This window comes from Saccostrea cucullata, unplaced genomic scaffold (genome assembly GCF_032062105.1).
Source record: "Saccostrea cucullata isolate Sc308-1 unplaced genomic scaffold, CSIRO_AGI_Scuc_v1 ctg2760, whole genome shotgun sequence".
Lineage (NCBI taxonomy): Eukaryota > Metazoa > Mollusca > Bivalvia > Ostreida > Ostreidae > Saccostrea > Saccostrea cuccullata.
Genome location: NW_026934709.1, coordinates 29,799 through 34,670, shown reverse-complemented (window position 1 = coordinate 34,670; position 4,872 = coordinate 29,799).

Genomic DNA, 4,872 nt, shown 5'->3' with positions numbered 1-4,872 from the left:
TGAAAAGAAGAAAACACTTGATGTCAACTCGACATTTAGATATATTGACGACGTATTGTCAATTTACAATGGTAATTTCCATTTCTACGTCGATACGATATATCCTGGTGAGCTCGAGATAAAAGATACTACAGAGTCTGACACATCTGTTTCATACTGGGATACTTTACTTGAAAAAAACGTTAATGGTAATCTTACAACCAAGCTTTATGATAAACTTGATGACTTTAACTTTTCTATCGTTCACTTCCCTTACTTATGCAGCAATATACCTTCATCACCTGCATACGGAGTGTATATATCTCAGTTAATTTGATAAGCAAGGGCAAACTATACGTATGAACAATTCCTAAAACGAGGTAAATTATTGACAAGCAAGTTGATGAAACAAGAATATCAACAGTCTCGTTTAAAGTCACCATTTCGTAAATTCTATGGTCGATACAATGACCTTGTCAGCACATACACTTTATCAACGAGACAAATGCTGACTGGCGTTTTCATACTAATTGTTAGTCCAGTATTTATGCACTGAATTGACGACGGATTTTTCCATTATTTCCCGATCATGACAAGAAGCATACAGTGGGTGTGACCGATCAGCAGGGGATGCTCATTCCTCCATGGCACCTGATGTTTCGGAGGTCTGTGTTTGCTCTGCTCCTATTTGTATTGTTTTATGGACTTTGATATTGAATGCTGTTCGCTATCTCCATATCCTTCTTATTCTGAATGGCTGCCTATATATGACAATATACTTTGAAATGTTTGTATCTATAGCAATATGTCAAAACTCATGATGATATAACTGAAACCGGTAGAGCTTCAATTATATCATTCTTTACTATTCTAATACTTATGTGGATTTTTTTTCTCATACTTTTGGATTATGTAAGCACACATATATATCTAGAAGGCAATTAGGACTCCCCCACCCTTTCGAATTATCGCTTTAACCATAGACCTAAAGCAAGCAAGAGCTAATTGTTACATAATTTTTCATAAAATTCGTTGCAAAAAATCCTGTATTTGTTTAAAATTTGATGTACAAACAGTTCTGTAATTTTTTTACTCGTCTAATATTTACAAGTCTGCCTGACCATTAAAATCTTATTTTTTGTGTGTAACAGCATACCTGTATATGAGAATTTTTTTTCTGAGATCTTTGAAAAAAAATTTATTCAGTTTACATGTACCAATCAATTTTACAATTATCACACAAATAATAATAACAAAGCCAAAGGGGTATATCAGAAAAAAAATCCAAACATAATCATGTCAAGGTCCAAAAAATTTATGGTTATGTCATTCTGTAAATTTTAAATTTACCAGGTGGCAGTAAATACAAAATTGTTGTCATGTTGTAGATTTTGTATTTACTGCCCCCCGGTAAATTCAAAATTTACAAAAATGACATCTACCTCGAAATGTAAAATTTCTTATGCATTATTACACACTTCTCCATCAAATTCCCATGCACAAATCAATATTTTTTCTCAAACCTCGAAATTTGACTCCACCAAAATATGTGATTTTAAAGTATGTACATAGTTCATTGGTTTTATACCCAGAAGCAGAGGAAATTTTCAATGAATTGCGTTTTCACTATAAAATCATTTGATTCCCGCCCTAACACCAGCCAAGCTTGCTCATCAAAACTATGTATGTAGATAGTTTATAATACACAGGAGCATGCAGAGAAGATTTTATAAGAATAAATGCATTTTCATTATACAAGTATATAAATCAATAGAGCCCCACCCTAAGACAGAGTTCCTGACCCAGAAGCCATGAACGTCCTGCTTCATTACAAATACTATACACATTAGGTTTGTTCTTTAATACCCAAGAGCAGAGGAGAAGATTTTCAAAGAAACAATGCACTTTTATGGCACAATTTCTGTATGTTGTGCTTTGTTTAGAGGTTGATAGAATATACAATAGAAAATGTTTTGAATTGAAAATTGTCTTTTATTGAAATGATGAAGACAAAACTCACAATAAATCTAATTAATCATAATAAGTCAGATCAATAATTCATAATCATACAATTCAAAATCAATATTCACAATTGATATAATCAATCACAATCAGTCAATCTATCTAATCAGTAATTACATATCAGTTCCAAGAAGTGTCAAAATCATATCATACTAACCCATAATCATAATCTGGTACGACAAAATGTATGATCACAAATATAACATATGTGGCAGATTAGAATTGAAAGCAACCATATACATATCAACTTAAAATTTAAACACTTTTCAAAATGATTACATAATGTGAACTAGAACTGTCCAATAGGGACAAATACCCCCCGCTGGGTTTTTCAGAGAAGGTGCCAATTCAAAAATACTTTATGGATCTAGAGGTGTTCGCAATTTACTTACAAAAATTGGCAGTGAAATATAATTGCTCATCATGTTTCTTAATGAATGAAACAAAGGTGCAACCAAATGAAATATCAATACTAATACATTGTAATTCCATTGTAACATTATTTTTTTTATTTAATTTTGTTATTTCTGCATTAAAAAAATATATTGCAATTATGTTATGTCACTCTGCAAACTGATTGTTGAAAAAAAATCATATTATACAAAATCAAATTAATCTTGATAACTTTATAAATATCAAATTCAATTGAAAATAAAGAGCTGGTCATCCAGTAATGAAGTGCTTTGACAGACAATAAATTACAATTAAGAGAATAAGAGAAGAGAGATCTTTAATTCTTGTGCCTGATTCCCAGGAGATTACACATGGTTGATAATAAGATGCCTTAATGTTCAACTTCCCACACCAAACTCATTAAATTATCTTTAACTGGATGCATGTCCAGTCATTATTCCCAAGAGATAAATAAAATTACATTATCTTCTGTGCAATGTAAAAACTGTTTTTAACACTTGATGATGTTTCTTTTTTTAAAGTTTATATGAGTACTTTTAAGCTGTAGTATTTTTGTACAGTTATTCTAGATTCTATGTCTCAAACCTTATACATGAGCCCAAAATGAACAAGTCAATTAAAATTAAAAAAAAAACCTGTAAAATGCAAAAAAATGAACAAAAAGAGTTGAAAATTCCAATTGCACACCTTCATATGGTGAATAATAAGTGTACAAATTTTCAGATTAATCCTTGCAATAGTTTCTGAGAAACGGTCTGGACAAAACCACAAAATAAAAATGAAAAAAACATCTGTAAAATTCAAAATAATAATCGAATCAAGATGAAAATATCAGGTGCACAACTTCATATGGTGAATAATATTTGTACAAATTTTCAGACAAATCCTTCCAATAGTTTCTGAGTAATGGTCCGGACAAAATCTCGTCTACAGACAGACAGACGGACATGGTGATTCCAATATACCCCCCTAAACTTTGTTTGCGGGGGGTATAAAAATGCTACAACCATCAAAGATAGGGGGGGGGGGGACCTATCCAATGTTCTTTTACTATATGATCTACATGTATATATAGCCCTGCCACAGCACTAGAACCTCTAATCCCAGGGCTATGAATTTCACTATTTTGATAGAGGACTCACTGCTTAATACAATCATCCTACAGTTTGACTGCTTGATGTCCAGGAATAAAGATTGCAAGGGGGAGGGGGGCAGGGTTGATGAATTTCAAAATTTGTTGTTCCCTTTAATACCAAAAGATGCTATATACTAAAATTGGTTGAAATTGGTTAAGCGCTATGAGAGAAGGACTGAAAATGTTCAAATGTATTGAATGCATATCGCTTTACGTGTTGACACCCATCAAAAACAGATAGCAATAGGTCACCTTAGTTACTCATGAACCTTAATAAAGTTCACAAAATCAATTCACATTTTTAAAAATTTAATTTCTAGTATTAATTAAATTTAACTACAATCAACAAGTACTCAAATTTAATCCAACTTAAAGTTATCATTATAAATAAATATACCAGAATTAAGCTCATTAATTTTTTTACTTGAGCAAAGCAAAACAATGTCAAGGAAACAGAACATAGTTAGAAAACTGCATTTTTTTCCTGGCTGGGGAATAAAAAAATCATTCTGCTTCTATGTCTATGAAAGTTAACGTTGTTTACATTCATCAATTTCAAAATGAATATCTCCTGACATGTTTCTTAATTTCTTGATTTATTTTCTTGTACTCGTCTCTCCTTTCCAACCATATGGTAAGGTCATCTCTATTTTTAAAATAACCATAATCACAAAAAATTCTTCTTGCTCTCCCTAAAGCAGAAACACCTTCCCAGTCTAACCTGTCATAACATCGATCTCTTTGTCTGTCGTAACATTTATAAAATTCAAACATCTGTTGAAGAAATACATTGTCATCATCTCGAAACCCCACTCTGACATTTGCATCTGCCCCTGCCTGGAGCAGGATCCTTACTTTCCCTTCTCTATCAATATTACATGGACCATATTCATTTAGAATTATGTGCAATAGTGGTTTTGCCTCAAAGTGTCTGTTCTTGTAATCAGTATATTGTATCCATTGATTAACACCCAGACCAGCCTGCAACAAATTTCTCAGACCATCACTGTCCAACATTCTGATTAATGAATAGAAATCATCACCTTCCATCTGCCAGACATACCTCTTTGAGACTACCACATCATCTTTACTGTCCATTTTTACAACAGTGTGTCTAAGGAACACCAAAGTGTTAAACAAGTTCAAATTTAAACTTATTTTACTTTCCAGTTCCAACAGTGCATTCACTATATCTAGTCTGTTTATGTGATATGCTAAATGCAAAATAGTTGCAAGAATGTTGACCAGTCCACCACAGTCTAGTCTTCGTTTCATCAGACTTTGTACATAAGACTGAGAATTTATTTTTAATGCAGCTTGCA